At 38.2% G+C, this 17,601-nt stretch overlaps 1 long non-coding RNA gene across 1 annotated transcript in view; it reads right to left on the minus strand.

Annotated features, from left to right (window-relative positions):
• LOC144332850 (uncharacterized) overlaps positions 1–17,601 on the minus strand; it is a 123,267-nt gene that overhangs the window by 93,696 nt on the left and 11,970 nt on the right. The gene's annotated exons all lie outside the window — the stretch shown is intronic.

Genomic DNA, 17,601 nt, shown 5'->3' on the forward strand with positions numbered 1-17,601 from the left:
GCTCCCCTGTGCAGCTAAAGTCATGCCACAGAAACAGGTAAGGACACCACGTTGATGGGATTCACACTACTTCATGATATGGCACCTTGGCATAATGATTTTAAGCTGAATACATTGCGAAGTGGTAGGTGCTGGCAAGACTCTCTGTCCTCCCACTTTTCCTGGGATCATGAGACCCTCTTATGAGAAGTGCCTTCTCTATGATCAGAGGAAAGGCACATCCTTATCTCTAAAGACAGGAAAAGCCTAAAGGAATCTGAACAAATAGGCCTCGGTAAGTTTCCCCCAGTTTACTACTGTATTAGGCTATTCTTGCATTGTTATAAAGAAATACATGAACATGGGTAATTTATAAAGAAAAGGGGTTTTATTAGCTGATGGTTCTGCAGGCATTACAGGAAGCAAGTTCTGGCATCAGCTCAGCTTCTAGGGAGGCCTCAGGAAGCTTACAATCATGGCAGAAGGCAAGGTGGGAGCAGGCACATCACATGACAAAAGCAGATACATCACATGGTGAAAGCAGGAGCAAGCAAGATAGAAAGAGTAGGAGGGAAATGCCACACACTTTTAAATGACTGGACCTCATGTGAACTCAGAGCAAGAGCTCACTTACCATCAGGAAATGGCTGAAGCCATTCTTAAGAGATCCCTCCCCATGATCAAAACAACCCCCCACCAAGTTCCACCTCCAACACTAGGTGTTACTTCTCAATGTGATATTTGGAGGGGATATTCAAACAACATCACTCTACCCCAGCTTCTGAAATCTCATGCCCTTCCCATATTTTAAAATACAATCATCCATTCTCAGCAGTCCCTCAAAGCCTTAACTCATTTCAGCGTTAACTCAAAAGTCCAAATTCCAAAGTCTCATCTGAAACAAGGTAAGTCCCTTCCATCTATAAGCTTGCAAAATCAAAAATAAATTAGTTGTTTTCAAGATAAAATTGGCAAATAAGCATTGGGTAAACATTTTCATTCCACAAAAGAGAAATTAGCCAAAAGAAAAGGGCTATGGACCTGTTGCAAGTTCAAAATCCAGCAGGGCAATCACTAAATCTTCAAGCTCCAAAATAATCCCCTGTGACTCCATGTCCCATAGTCAGGTCACAATGATACAAGGGGTGGTTCTGAAGGCCTTGTCAGTTCCACCCTTGTAGCTTTGCAGGGTTCAGCCCCAAAGGTTGCTCTCCCAGGTTGTTGAGAGCTTTTCCAGGTGCAGGGTACAAGCTGCTGGTGGGACTACCATTCTCTTGGGTCTGGAGGGCAGTGACCTTTTTCTCCCAGCTTCACTAGGTAGTGCCACAGTGGGGAGGGTAATAGCCCCCTTCTCACAGCTCCACTGTGAGGAATCTCAGTGGGACCTCTCTTATCCTTAAGCCCTGCCCTAATGGAAGTTCTCTCTGGTGGCTCCACCCCTGCAGCAGGCTTCTACCTGGGCATCCAGGCTTTTCCACAAATCCTGTGAAATTTTGGCAGAGGGTGCCAAGTCTTATTCACTCTTGTATCTTGTGTGTGCCCACAGGCTTAACACAACAAGGAGACTGTCAAGGTTTATGGTTTGCACCTTCTAACGCTGTGGCCCAAGCTATACCTGGGATCCTCTGAGCTGAGGCTGAAGCTAAAGTAGACTGGATGTGGGGAGCAGTGTCCCAAGGCTGTACAGGGGAGCAGGACCCTGGGCCAGACCCACAAAACTATTCTTCCCTCTTAAGCCTCCAGGGATATGATGGGAGGGGCTACCATGGGTTACCATGGTAGCCTTCAAGGTCTTTTTCTCATTGTCTTGGATAGTAGTACTTGGCTCCCTTTAGTTATGCAAATATCTATGGTAAGCAGTTGCTTTTATTTCTCTCCCAGAAAGGCTTTTCTTTCTCTGCCACACAATCAGGCTGCAAAATTTACAAACTTTTATATTCCACTCCCTTTTAAATGTAAGTTCCAACTTGAAGGTTTTTTTGCTCCAACATCTGAGCATAGGTTGTTAGAAGCAGCCAGATGACTTCTTGAACACTTTGCTGCTTAGAAATTCTACCAGATACCCTAAATAATCACTCTTAAGTTCTAACTTCCCATGAGCCCTAGGACAGGGGCAAATTGCAGCCAAGTTCTTTGCTAAGGCATAACACTTGTGACTTTGCTCCAGTTTCCAATAATTTCCACATTTATATTTGAGACCTCATTAACCTGGCCTTCACTATCATATCACTCTCAACATTTTGGTCACAACCACTTAACCAGTCTCTAAAAATTTCCAAACTTTGCCTGTCTTCGTGTCTTCTTCTTAGCCCTCTAAACGCTTCCAACATCTGCCCAGTATGACTACCAAAGTTACTTCCACATTTTCAGGTATCTTTACAGCAATGCACCCCTCTCCTTGGTACCAATTATCTGTATCTGGTCAGTCTTGCATTGTTGTAAAGAAATATCTGAAACTGGGTAATTTGTAGAAAATGGGGTTTTTATTGGCTTGCAGTTCTGCAGGCTTTATAGGAAGCATGTGTTGGCATCAGCTCAGCTTTTAGAAAGGGCTCAGGAAGCTTGCAATCATGGCAGAAGGCAAAGTGGGGGCAGACACACTACATGAGGAAAGCAAGCATGTCACATGGTGAAAGCAGGAGAAAGTGAGAGAAAGAGTAGGAGGGAGGTACCACATACTTTTAAGCAACCATATCTCATGTAAACTCAGAACAAGAGCTCACTTTTCACCAAGGAGATGGCCCGTGCCATTCATGAGGAACCCATTGCCATGATCAAAACACCTCCCAACAGGCCCCACCTCCAACACTGGGATAACATCTCAACTTGAGAGTTGGAGAGAACATTCAAATTATATTGGCTATGCTTAGTATATACATTTTTGTCATACCACATTTTTCAAAACCATTCATTCTTCATCAAACATAATATAAAAACACTCAGATTTAACAGTTTCTTTGAGTATTTCCTTATGAAGACTCCCATGATATATAAAATGTATGTAGAATACATTTTTATTTTATTATAATTAATTCTCTCATTAATTTGTCTTTCATCAGTCCAATTTACAGGGCTTCAGCCAAGTAACCTGGAAGGATAATGAGAAAAATAAATTTTTCTTCTAATGCAACCTCCACGACATGCAACTCCACATTTCTCTTTTGCACTGCCCTAGCAGAGGTTCTCCATGAGTGACCCACCCCAGAACAAACTTCTGCCTGGGCACCCAGGCGTTTCCATACATCTTCTGTAATCTAGGCGGAGGTTCCTAAAACCCAATTCTTTATTTCTGTGCACAGGTAGGCTCAACACCACATGGAAGCTGCCAAGGCTTTGGGCTTGCACCCTCTGAAGCCATGGCCTGAGTTCAATGTTGGTCCCTTTCAGCCATGGCTAAAGCAGCTGGGACACAGGGCACCAGGTCACTAGACTGCACATAGCATAGGGACTCTGGGCCTAGTCTCCCAAACCACTTTTTCCTCCTAAGCCTCTGGGCCTGTGATAGGAGGGGCTGCTGTGAAAACCTCTGACATGCCCTGGAGACATTTTCCTCCTTGTTTAGGATTAACATTCAGCTTCTCATTAATTATGCAATTTCTGCGGCCAGCTTGGATTTCTCCTCAGAAAATGGAATTTTCTTTACTCTCTCATTGTCTAGCTGCAATTTTTCCAAACTTATGCTCTGCTTCCCTTATAAAACTGAATGCCTTTAACAGCACCCCAAGTCACCCCTTGAATGCTTTGCTGCTTAGAAATTTTTTCTGCCAGGTACCCTAAATCATCTTTCTCAAGTTTAAGGTTCTACAAATCTCTAGGGCAGGGGCAAAATGCCACCCATCTCTTTGCTAAAACATAGCAAGAGTCACCCTTACTCCAGTTCCCAACAAGTTCCTCATCTCCATCTGAGACCACCTCAACCTAGACTTTATTGCCCATACACTATCGGCACTTTGGGCAAAGCCATTCAACAAGTCTTTAGAAGGTTCCTAACTTTCCTGTCTTCTTCTGAACCCTCCAAACTGTTCCAACCTTTGCCTGTTAGCCAGTTCCAAAATCACACCCACATTTTTGGGTATCTTTTCATCAGCACCCCACCCCTGGCACCAATTTACCATATATATTAGTCCTTTTTTTTTTTTTTTTTTTTTTTTTTTTTGCTGCTGCTGAAGACATACTTGGGACTGGCAATTTCTGAACTTTCAGTTCCATATGGCTGGGGAGGCCTCAAGATCATGGCAGAAGACAAGTCACATCTTGGCAAATGGCAGCAGGCAAAAAGAAAAGAGAGCTTATGTAGGGAGACTCCCATTTTTAAAACCATCAGATCTCATGAGACCCATTCACTATCATGAGAACAACAAGGGAAAGACCCGCCCTCAAGATTCATTCATCTTCCACCAGGTCCCTCCCGCAAGAAGTGGGAATTATGGGGGCTACAAAATGAGATTTGGGTGGGGACACAGAGCCAACCCATATCAACCTGGGAGTGGCATTGCTGGATCATAAGGAAGCTCCATTTTTAGTATTTCAGGAACTTAACAAACGTTCTCCATAGTGGTTGCACTAATTCACATTTCCACCAACAATGTACAATAGTTCCCTTTTCTCCACATCCTCACCAGCATTTTTCATTGCCTGACTTTTGGATGAAAGCCATTTTAAACGGAGTGGGACAATACCTCATTGTATTTTTTATCAGCATTTCTCTAATGATTAATGATGTTGAACACCTTTCCACACATCTGTTTGCCATTTATATGTCTTCTTTTAAGAAATATTTATTCAGATCTTTGGCCAATTTAAAAATCAGATAAATCTATTTTTCCCTAAGGAGTTTTTTGCGATCCTTATATGTTTCCTTATTAGGTGGTTAGTTTGCAAATATTTTCTCCCATTCTGTGGGTTGTCTGTTCACTTTGTTGATTTTTTTCGTTTGCTGTGTAGAAGCTTTTTAACTTGATGTGATCACATTTGTCTTTGTTTTGACTGACTATGCTTGTGGAGTATTATTCAAGAAATCTTTGCCCAGTCCAGTGTTCTGAAGAATTCCCCCAAAGTTTTTGTGTAGTAGTTTCATAGTTTGAGGTCTTAGATTTAAGTCTTTAATCCATTTTCATTTTATTTTTGCATATGGCAAGTTATGGGGCATAGTTCTGTTCTTTTGTATATGGATATCCAGTTTTTCTAGCACCATATATTGAATACTATTCTTTCTCCAATGTATGTTCTTGACACCTTTGTCAAAAATGTGTTCACCATAGATGTATGAATTTATCTATGGGTTCTCTATTCTGTTCCATTGGCCTATGTGTATGTTTTTGTGGCAGTATTATGCTGTTCTGTTTGCTATAGCTCTGTAACATAATTTAATGTCAGGAAATGTGATTCGTCCAGTTTTGTTCCTTTTGCTTAGGATTTCTTGGTTATTCTGGGTCTTTGGTGGTTCCATATAAATTTTAGGATTTTTTTTTTCTATTTATGTAGAGAATTTCACTGGTATTTTGATAGAGACTGCATTGAATATGCAGATTGTTTTGGATAGTACAGATATTTTAACAATATTAATTATCTAATCCACGAAAATGGAATATCTTTTCATTTTTTGGTGACCTCTTCAATTTCTTATATTAATGTTTTATAGGTTTTATTATAGAGATCTTTTACTTCTTTGGTTAAGTTAAGGTATTTTCATTTATTTATAGCTACTGTAAATGGATTGCTTTCTTGATTTCTTTTTTTTTTCAGATCGTTTGCTGTTGGCATATAGAAATGCTACTGATTATCGTACGTTGATTTTGTGTCCTGCAACTTTACTGAATATATTTATCAATTCTAAGTTTTTCTGGTGGAGTCTTTAGGTTCTTCCAAAAGTAAGATCATATCATCAGCAAATAATAATTTGACTTCTTTTTTACAATTTGAATGCCTTTATTAGTTTCTTATGCCTGATTGCTCTAGTAAGAGCTTCTAGTACTATGTTGAATAACACAATTGAAAGTAGTCATCCTTATAATGTTCCTGAACTTAGGGGAAAGGCTTTCCATTTTTCCTCATTCAGTATGATACCAGCTATATGTCTGCTGTATATGGATGTTATTATGTTGACATATATTCCTTACACACCCGGTTTTTTAAAGTTTTTTATTATGAAGGGATGTTAAATTTTATCACATTTTTCAGCATCAGTTGAGATTATCATATGGTTTTTGTCTTTCATTCTGTTGATATGATGTGTAACTGATTGATTTATGTCAGTTGAGCCATCCTTGCATTCATGGAATGAATCCCACTTTGTCATGATAAATGATGTTTTTAATGTGTTGTTGAATTGGGTTTGCTAGTATTTTGTTGAGCATTTGTGCCTCAATATTCATCAGTGATATTGGCTTATGATTTTTTTTTAATGTGTCTTCATCTGGTTTTGATATCAGCATAAAATAGACCTCATAGAATGAGTTCAAAAGTAGTTCCTCCCCCTCTATTTTCTTGTAATAGTTTGAGTAGCATTGGTATTAGTTGTTCTTTAAATGTTTGTTAGAATTAAGCAGTAAGGCCATGGGGTCCTTGACTTTTCCTTCCTGGAATTCATTTTATTGCAACTTCTATCTCATTGTTTGTTGTTGATCTGTTTATATTTTGAATTTCTTCATGATTCAACATTGGTAGGTTTTCTGTGTCTAGAAATTTATCCATGTCTTCTAGATTTTCAAAATTATTCCCATGTAGTGGTTCATATTAGCCACCATCGATCCTTTGAATTTCTGTGTGGTATCAGTTATCAGTTGTAATATCTCTTTTTTTAATATCTGATTCTTTTTATTTGGCTCTTCTCTTTTTTTTCTTCTCAGTCCAACTAAATGTTTGTCTATATTGGTTATCTTTTCAGAATATAATTTTTGTTTCATTGATATTTTGTGATATTGTATTCATTTCAAATTTTTTATTTCTGCTCTGATCTTTATTATTTATTTCCTCCTACTAATTTTGGTTTCGGTTTGCTCTTGCTTTTCTAGCTCCTTAAGATGCATCATTAGATTGTTTATTTGAAATTTTTCTTTTCTCTTGATGTATTCAATTACAGCCATAAACTTCCCTTTGAATACTGCTTCTGCTGTATTCCATAGATTTTGATATGTTGTCATTCTGTTAACATATATTACAAGAAATTTTTCAATTTCTTTCTTAATTTCTTCATTGACTCACTGGTCATCAGGAGCATATTGTTTAATTTACATGTGTTTGTATGGTTTTCCAAAATTTCTCTTGTTATTGATTTCTAGTCTTATTCCATTGTGGTCAGTGAAAATGCATGATACAATTTCATCTTTTTTGAATGCTTTAAGACTTGTCTGTGGCCCAGGCACAGTGACTCGTGCCTGTAATCCCAGCACTTTGGGAGGCCGAGGCGGACAGATCACCTGAGGTCAGGAGTTCAGGAACAGCCGTGCCAATATGGAGAAACCATCTCTACTAAAATTACAAAAATAAATAAATAAATAAAATAATTAGCTAGACTTGGTGAAGGGCACCTGTAATCCCAGCTACTTAGGAGACTGAGGCAGGAGAACCACCTAAACCCAGGAGGCAGAGGTTGCAGTGAGCTGAGGTCATGCCATTGCACTCCAGCCTGGGCAATAAGAGCAAAACTCCACCTAAAAAAAAAAAAAGAAGGAAAAAACTGGTTTGTGACACAAAATATGGTCTGTCCTTGAAAATAATCCATGTGCTGAATTAAATAATGTGTATTCTTCAGCTGTTGGATGAAATGTTCTGTAAATATTTATTTGTCCATTTGCCCTATATGTAGATTAAATCCAGTATTTCTTCTTTGATTGTATTTTTTTGTCTGGAAGATCTCTTTGATGCTAAAAGTGAGGTGTTGAAGTCTCCAGCTATTACTGTATTGTGGTCTATCTCTCTCTTTAGTTCAAATAATATTTGCCCTATATTTGTTTGCTCCAATGTTGGGTGCATATATATTTAAAATTGTTATATACTCTTTCTGTATTGACCCATTTATCATTACATGGTGATATTCTTTGTCTCTTTTTATAGTTTTCTTTCTTGAAATCTATTTGCCTGATATAAATATAACTGCTCCTTGTCTCTTTTTGTTTTCCAATGGCATTCAATATCATCTTCCATCCATTTGTTTTCAGCCTATGTGTGTCCTCATAAGTGAAGTATGTTTCTTGAAGGCAACAGATTATTGGTTCCTGTTTTTTTTTATCCATTAAGCCACTCTAAGTCTTTTGGAGAGTTTAGTGCATCTACATTCAATGTTATTATTGATAAGTTAGGACTTACTACTGCCACTTTCTTATTTGTTTTCTGGTTGTTTTGTGGTCTTCTACTCCTTCTGTCCTTTCTTCCTGTCTTCCTTTTAGTGAACATAATTTTCTCTGGTGGTGTGCTTTAATTACTTGTTTTTAAATTTTTGTGTAGTCATTGTGTGTTTTTTGATTTGAGGCTACAATGAAACTTGCAATACTGTCTTATAACCCATTATTTTAAGCTGATAACAACTTGACACTGCACACACAAAAATGAAAGTAAATTAATAAAAAGTCTATACCTTAACTTTGTCTTCCCAGTTTTTTAATTTTTTGTTGTTTCTATTTATATATTATTATGTTTCCTTATCTTGAAAAGTAATCATAGTTACTAATTTTGATTGGTTCATCATTTAGTCTTTCCTACTTAAGAGTTGTTTACGCACCTCAGTTACTGTTCTATAATACTGTGGGGTTTTCTGTGTACTTCTTATTGGCAGTTAGTTTTGTATCTTCAGATGATTTTGTATTGCTCATTAACATCCTTTTCTTTCAGTTTGAAGGACTTCCTTTAGCCTTTCTTGTAGGAGAGGTCTGGTGTTAATTAAATCCCTCAGCTTTTGTTTGTCTAAGAAAGTCTTTACATCTCCATGTTTGAAGGATATTTTCAGCAGATATTCTATTCTAGGGTATTTTTTTTTTTCTTCAGCACTTTGAATATGTCACACCACTCTCTTCTGGCCTATAAGGTTTCCACTGAAAAGTCTGTGGCCAGACAGATTGGAGCTCCATTGTATGTTATTTGTGTATGGGATTGTTGTTGTTCTTGTTTTGTTTTGTTTTGTTTTCTGTCTTACTGATTTTATAATCCCTTCTTTATCCTTATCCTTGTTCTTTGGGAATTTGATTGTTAAATGCCTTGAGGTAGTCTTATTTGGGTTAAATATACTTGGTTATAACCTTCTTGTACTTGAATATTGATAATTTTCCCTAGTTTTGTGGAAGTTCTCTGTTATTATTCCTTTGAATAAATGCACTATCCCTATCTCTCTCTAATTCCTCTTTTGGGCTAACAACTCTTATATTTGCTCTTTTGAGGCTATTTTCTAAATCCTTTAGGGATTTTTCTTTAATTCTTTCTTTTTTTTTTTTTTTTTTTTTGCCTCATCTGATAGTCTATTTTCAAATAGCCCATCTTCATTCTTCTGCTTGATCACTTTTGCTATTGAAAAGGTCTGATGCATTCTTCAGTAAGTCAATTGCATATTTCAACTCTAGAATTTCTGCTTGTTTCTTTTTAATTATCTCAATATCCTTTTGAAATTTATGTGATAGAATTCTGAATTCTTTCTCTGTGTTCTTTTGAACTTCTTTGTTTCCTCAACACAGCTATTTTGAATTATCTGTCTGCAAGATCACCTATCTCTGTTTCTCCAGAATTTGTCCCCGGTGCCTTATTTAGTTTGTTTGGTGAGGTCATGTTTTCTTGGATGGTCTTGATGCTTATGGATATTTTTCTATGTCTGTGCATTGAAGAATTAGATATTTATTATAGTCTTTGCAGTCCAGGCTTCTTTGTCCCTGTCCTTCTTGGGAATATTTTCCAGATGTTTAAAAGGACTTGGGTACTGTGATGTAAGCTGTGTCTTCATCAAGGAGCACCCTAAGCCCAGTAACACTGTGGTTCTTACATACTCATCAAGATACCACCTTGGTGGTCATGGATAAGAACTGGAAGAATTCTCTGGATAACCAAGCAGATACTCTTGTTCCATTCCCTCACTTTCTCAATAAATGGAGTCTGTCTCTGTCTTCTGTGCTGCCAGTAGCTGAGGGTGAGGTGACACAAGCACCTCTGTGGCCACAACCACTGGGACTGCACTGGGTCAGACCTGAAGGCAGCACAGCAGTGGGTCTTGCCCAAGACCCACTGTAACCACTACCTGGCTACTGCCTATGTTCATTCACGGTCCTGGAGCTCCACAATCAGAAGGTGGTAAAGACAGCCAGGCTTCTGCCCTTCCTTCGGGGTGATGAGCTCCCCAGGCTCTGAGTGGGTCACAAAGTGCCACCTGAGAGCCAGAGACTTGAGTCAGGAAACCTTACATGTCTACTGGCATGTTCTTACATGTCACCTTACATGTTCTACTATACTGCAGCTGAGCTGGCACTTAAACCACAAGACACAGTCTTTCCCACTCTTTCCTTTCCTTTTTACAGGCAGAGAAGCCTCACCCCATGGCCACCACTCCTACCTGCCCATGAGGAGTACTGCCAGGATACCACTGATGTTCCTTTAACATTAAAAGGCTCTCCAATCAGCTTGTGGTAAATGCTGCCTGGCCTGGGACTCACCCTTCATAGCAGTCTCGCCTCTGGATCAAGGCAGATCCAGAAATGCCATCCAAGATCCAAGGACTAGAATCAGGGATCGAATCTTAAATAGCCCACTTCATGCCTTACCTCTATGTGGCTGGTCTTGTACCTAAGGTGAAAGACAATGTCCTCTTTACTTGTCCCTCAACTTTTCTCAAGAAGAAGGAGACTCACCCCATAGAGATAAACAAACAGTCTCACCCCATAGACAGACAGATTTAACACACAACTGGGAATGTGCTTTATTGTCTTCTATACCCAAATTCTCTAACTGCTCATTAAAATAAATATATTAAACAATTCACCCAAATGTTATATTTTATTTGATGTAGTCTTGAAAATTATAGTGGAGTTGATATAAATTTTAAAGTTAATATTTTATAAAGATTAAAATTTCAACTTGGGGAGATAGAGATGAAAGACAGATAGATTTAACTTTTCTTCCTCAAGATCAATATTTCTTAGTAGAAAAAATATACAAAGATTTTCTTTGCTTTAAGTTTCTTTTTTAAGAACAAGAATAAAAATGAGCAAATACAAATTTATCATCATAAAAATATTTTTGTAATGTTATTTAGAATAGAGATAGCATATTACCTTGAACCTATAAATTTATTCCAGTACATAGTTCTAGTCAGGGTTTTCTCACTAGTAGTTTGGCTTCCACTACAATTATTTATTAATTGTGTAGAGCGACATGAAAGACTTTATATACACAGTTAATATTTTAATTTTAATAGATATTTTTCTTGTACTCTATTTCAGCACCAATAACATAATCATGTGTGAGAGCAAACTATAAAATTGTCATATTAAAAATTAATATAAAAACTAATTACCCTTAGGAGAGTAGCTTCACAGAACAATCCAGTATTTCAAAGCAGGCTAACTGTTTCTCTTTTAAAATAAAATTATCATAATGTTAGTTTGAGCACTGGTAAGTTCTGAGGACATAGAGGTTCTGAAAAAAATCTGGGAACCAAATTCCGTATTTCTGTCCCAGAGGAAAAAACTATCTAGATCATCTGTTATCTGTGTACATACTGGGTTGCTAATCTGAATGTTATCACAAGAAAATGAGAGTTTAAAAATTGGTAATATGAAACAAACAAAATAATATGAAAACATTATAATAGTTGGATGGCACATTTATTATCTTTTATTTTATTTATAATAAGAGGGACAGTGCATGGTTACACTCAGAGAAACATGCATCCGTATTTCCCTGAAGTACCAGGCTTTTGATCTTGGGAAAAATGAATGAGGATTCTGCATTTACCTGTAATCCTTTACAATAAATTTCCTTTCTGTTTCCACTATATCATTTAGACTGACTTAAAATGTGCTATGAATTCATTCGTTCATTCACCAATCGTTTCTGAATGCATACTTTTACCAAACAGTGTACTTTTTTTTGGAAACGGAGTCTCACTCTGTCACCCAGGTTGGAGTACAGTGGCGCAATCTCGGCTCACTGCAACCTCCGGCACCCTCCCCGAGTTCAAGAGATTCTGCCTCCTCAGCCTCCTGAGTAGTTAGTTGGGATTACAGGCGCATCACCCTACCTGGTTAATTTTTGTATTTTTAGTGGAGACAGAGTTTCACCATCTTGGCCAGGCTGGTCTTGAACTCCTGACCTTGTGATCCACCTGCCTTGGCCTCCCAAAGTGTTGGGATTACAGGTGTGAGCCACCGAGCCTGGCCCAAACACTGTACTTTTATATAAATATGAGGGAGTCACAGTGTAATGGAAGAGACAGACAAATAATTACAAGACAATGTAGTATTGCAAATGTATTTATGAAGTGTTTGAGAAGCACGACAAACAGCAATTAATTGATGGAGGCAGGAAAGATTTCACAAAAGAGACGACGTTGAAGCTTGATCTTGCAATGTGGCAGTTTCATGCTGATTTTATAAATTGCAATAAATATTTGATAACTATGAGCTTGAGTCCTCATTTGCAACAATGTGTGTCAAGATAGTAAAATTCATTTTAATTTATACTGAAAATACTATCACTTGTATCCATCAAATGAAAAGTTGATAATCACTTCCTCCAACTATTTATTCTTACGATGTCTGTTGATTCCACTTCAATCAGGTTTTTGTCCCCAACACTTTGGTAAAACTCAGTGTCATTCCTAATCTCCACATTTCTAACTTCAAACATAATTTCTCAGTCCTTGTTTTACTTGACCTGTCGGCAGCATTTGGTAAGATTGATAGATTACTCATGCCTCCCTGAAACATTTTCTGTACTTGGTTTCCATGAAACCTTGTGTGCCTCATTTTTCTTCCATCTTTCCGACCACTCCTTTTCAGATTCTTTCTGATGGTTCCTCCTTTTCTTTCATGTAACTAAATGTCAGAGTCCTGTTCTCAAACTGCTTGTCTTCACTCGCTACACTCAATCCCTAAGTGATATCAGTCAATATCTCAGCTTGAAACAGCATCTGTATGCTGCTCCACATCCTTATCACGGCCCAAAATTCTGTGGTGTACTCTAAACAGTTATCCCAACCTCCCGTTCAGCATCCCTACTTGTAATGTTTAGAGAACATCCCACAGTTAAACATGTCAAATCTGAACTCCTCATATTTCCCTCTAAACTGACTCCTCCTGTGGACTTCCTTATCTGATACGGTTTGGATATTTGTCCCCTCCAAATCTCATGTCGAAATGTGATTCCCACGTTGGAGGTCTGGCCTAGTGGGGGACGATTGGATCATTGGACAAATCCTTCATGAATGGTTTAACATCATCCCTTCATGATAAGCGAGTTCTTGCTCAGTTCACCTAGGAGATCTGGTTGTTTAAAAGTCTGGGGCCTCACCCCCACTTTCTTTCTCCTGCTCTTGCCATGTGACATGCCTGCTGTCCTTTCACTTTCTGCCATAATCAGAAGCTTCCTGGGGCCTCACAAGAAGGTAAGCATGATTCCAGAACCATGTTTCCTATATAACCTACGGAACTGTGAGCCAATTAAACTTCTTTCTTTATAAATTATTCAGTCTCAGGTATTCTTTTGTAGGAATGCAAAAACAGCCTGACACACCATCTTAGGTAAGGGATAATTCGATTATTTCAGTCTTTCTGGACAAAAAAAAATTTGGACTGACTCCGTCTCTGATTCTTCTCTTACTCTCAGAAGCCACATCTTATCCATTACCAAACCCTGTCAACTCTAGCTTCAAATTACACCTGGAATTTGATAACTTCTAGGCACCTTCACTTTTCCTGTCTAAACCACCATTATATCTTGCCTAGATATGTGTAATAACCTCCTAACTTGTCACCTTAATTCTAGCTGAGGCTTCTTCACTTTATTTTCAACATCGGAGCTGTAGCAATCTTGTCAAGTCAGATTGTTTCCCTGCTAAGAACTTGTTAATATCTTTCCATGTCACTTTGAGTGGAACTTTTTGCTATTCATCACAAAGTCCTATGTGACCTATCGTCTTTCTGTTATCACATTTGACTCCAGTCTCCCCAGCCTTCTTACTGTTCCTTACACATGCCAGGCTTGCTCCCACCTCAGGTATTTGCACCTGTTCTTCTTCTTGGAATTCACCTTGTGTATATCAGCTTGGACAGATATCTTCCTTCCAGTTATTACTCAAATTTCACATTTTCAATGAAATCAGAGAAATATGTTATTGTATTTTCTAAAATTTTTTTTTAGAAATTTTTCTAAACTTTTTCTAAAATTTTCATTTCCATCTCAGTTATTTGTATTCCCCTTCCCTGCCCTATTTTTCTCCTTAGTTATTGTAACTAACACTATAACACTGTGTAATTTACCTATTTATCTTTTTTCACTTTCTGTCTTTTCCATTAGAGTATGATCCGTGATGGCAGGGATTTTTGTATGTTTTCTTCATTACTGTTTCTTTAATATTTAGAAGCAGTGCCTGACACATAAATGATCAATAAACATAGAGATACAATACAGCATAGAGATTCAGCAGTACAAAAATTAGTACCACTAGGCCAGGTGTGGTGGCTCATGCCTTTAATCCCAGCACTTTGGGAGGCTGAGGAGGGCGGATCACGAGGTCAGGAGATTGAGACCATCCTGGCTAACATGGTGACACCCCATCTCTACTAAAAACACAAAAAATTAGCCACACATGGTGGTGGGCACCTGTAGTCCCAGCTACTCAGGAGGCCGAGGCAGGAGAATGGCATGAACCTGTGAGGCGGAGCTTGCAGTGAGCTGAGACTGTGCCACTGCACTCCAGCTTGGGCAACAGAGCGAGACTCCATCCCCCCCCCAAAAAAAAAGTAGTACCACTACTAAATATTTACTCAGCTGGGTTCTGAGGAAGTTACTACAGAGGAAATGTGGAAATATGTATAGCTCTTGCCAAATCAGAGGCCCTTTAAATTGAAAGGAGGAGAAAAGCAATACATCAAGGTATGGAATCTGGCACAAATTCTTGACTGCTTTCTTCTCAGGCCAAAATTTCAGTTGGGATGTTCAGGTGGTGGCAGATCTGAAGCTGAGCCTTATGAGATGCCAACATTCTTGCCATAAAGAAATGTGTTTCCCAATTACTCTTCTAATTGTTCTGAAACCTTCCCCAATTTTAATTATTGTCAAACACTCATTTTTTGCCTTTATATTTTTAATTGGCATTATTTAGTCCACTAAAGAATTTGCTAATATACAAGTGGTCAACCTTATGTGTAATATTGTAATTTCCACAATTTCATGTTCTATTTCCTTCCAGAAATTTATACAAAATGTCTCTATTGTGTCTTACTCTGTTCAGTTCTGTTGTTTATAAATGGGGTAGCTTAAAAACAACACAAGTTTATTTCTCACAGTTTTGGAGGCTGGGAAGTCCAAGATCAGGGTGCCATCAAATTTGATGTGTGAGGAAGGCCCACTTCCTGGTTCATAGGTGGTGACTTCTCACTTTTCATGTGGTGGAAGGGCCGGAAGGAGATTTCTAGGGCCTCTTTCATAAGGGAGCAAATCTCATTCATGAGGGATCCACTTTCATGACTTAATTAACCCCCCAAAACCCTACCTCCTAATATCATCACATTAATGGTTAGGATTTCAACATATGAATTTTGCGGGGAAACAAACATTCAAGACCATAGCACATCAAAATATAAGAAATTAATTCCCTTAGCTTTTAGTGTCAATAACAGAAATACCATTAAAAACAGAATAGTTGTTTAGTTGTTGAGATAGTAACACAATGCAAAATTTTATAATTTTGAACATAATTTCAACTAAAATTAGCAATAAACTATGCTGGATTTCTTTATCTTATGAAATACTATTTTCAGTTGGATTTTTAAAAACTGTGTATTTTGACAATTGTATGTTTTAGGTATTCTACCTTACAAAACACATAATGCTGAGCTCTCGGTGGCTTATCTGTATGGACGTTTCTCATTTACACAAAAGCCAAATACCACAGTTGAGGTGAGAGGTTTCCTCCTCCATGCAAGTATTCAAGGACTAGGACTGATGGGGCCTCTGCTATCTTCAAAACATGGCTTCTATGGTCAACTTAGGCATTTAAAATCTAACTAAAGGCAAAGAAGGAGAGAATAGAGAAACATACAGGGAGTTTTTAATGGACTAGGCTTAAATATGGCATATATCATATCTACATTCTTGCATTAGGTTATTCTCACACTGCTAAAAAGAACTACCTGAGACTGGGTAATTTATTTAAAAAAAAAAAAAGGTATATTTGACTCACAGCTCTGGAAGCTGTACAGGAGGTGTGACTGGGAGGACTCAAAAAGCTTCCAATCATGGCGGAAGGTGAAGGGGAAGCAATCATGTCTTATCATGGCAGAGCAGGCGAAAGAGAGCAAAAGGGGAAGTGCTACACACTTTTAAACATCCAGATCTCCTGAGAACTCACGCACTATCACAAGAAGGGCAAGGGGGAAGTCCACCCGCATAATCCAATCATCTCCCAGCAGACCCTACCTCCAACACTCAGAATCACAATTCAACATGAGATTTGGGTGGGGACACAGAGTCAAACCATATCAATTCAATAGGCCAACACTCAGACTTTTGGCCAAACTTTCTATTGTCAAGAAAGGCTGGAAGATGTGTATCAGAAACACAGGAAAAACAGATTTTATTAAATGTATCCAGTCTCTTCACATTCTCTTTTTAGTCACTAAATATCCTTTTTTCTTTTGCTCACATAAAGAACACATTCTTCTACTCCCTCAAAGTTCTATTCAGTGACCACATTCAGATCAAAGTCCAGTATTTTCTAGCGATGTGAAAACTCTTCATTAAGTCCAAATGTGGCTCTTCATTAATTGGCAACTCCACTTCCACGCTTTACTTCCACATCACATATTCAATTTATGAAGGTAGTGTAATAATATAATAACTCCATTAAAAGCTTCCATTCAGAAGAGGAAAAAACGTGACTATGGCAAGAATTTATGAAATCTTGCAGGGAAACATTTTGAAGGGTCCCTACACATCTGGAAGAGAAAATTCCTTTATTAGACTAAGTCTAGTTTTTGGGAACTCTCCCTTATCCATTGCTTTCCCTGGCCCACTCCCTGCAGGCTATTGAAATATCTTCCTTGATCATTATCCTCTATAGACACACCTGAGGTTGATATGGAAGGTTAGTCCTTCCTTTGCTATTGTAGAGGCTTTGAAAGCCTGATTCCTGTTTCAGTAGAAATCTGCACCCTTAATTTTATCTTTGTTATAGAGCTGGGTCTCATGGTCATTTGTCCCTCAAAAGCTACTTCAATTTTACATTCCATTTTTGGAAATGTAGTGGCAGTTACATTTCCAACTCTTTCAGCTCCACAGTTTTTGTACTTTTTAAATTCTCTTTGATTTATTGAGCCAGGACTAGAAGTAGGATGCATCACTTTCACCCACAACATGTGGACCAGTGAGCTGGACATTAGTCACATGGCCATTGTCATATCCAACTTCAAGAATGATTCAAAACTG

Source organism: Macaca mulatta, chromosome 1, assembly GCF_049350105.2.
Source record: "Macaca mulatta isolate MMU2019108-1 chromosome 1, T2T-MMU8v2.0, whole genome shotgun sequence".
NCBI classification, from domain to species: domain Eukaryota; kingdom Metazoa; phylum Chordata; class Mammalia; order Primates; family Cercopithecidae; genus Macaca; species Macaca mulatta.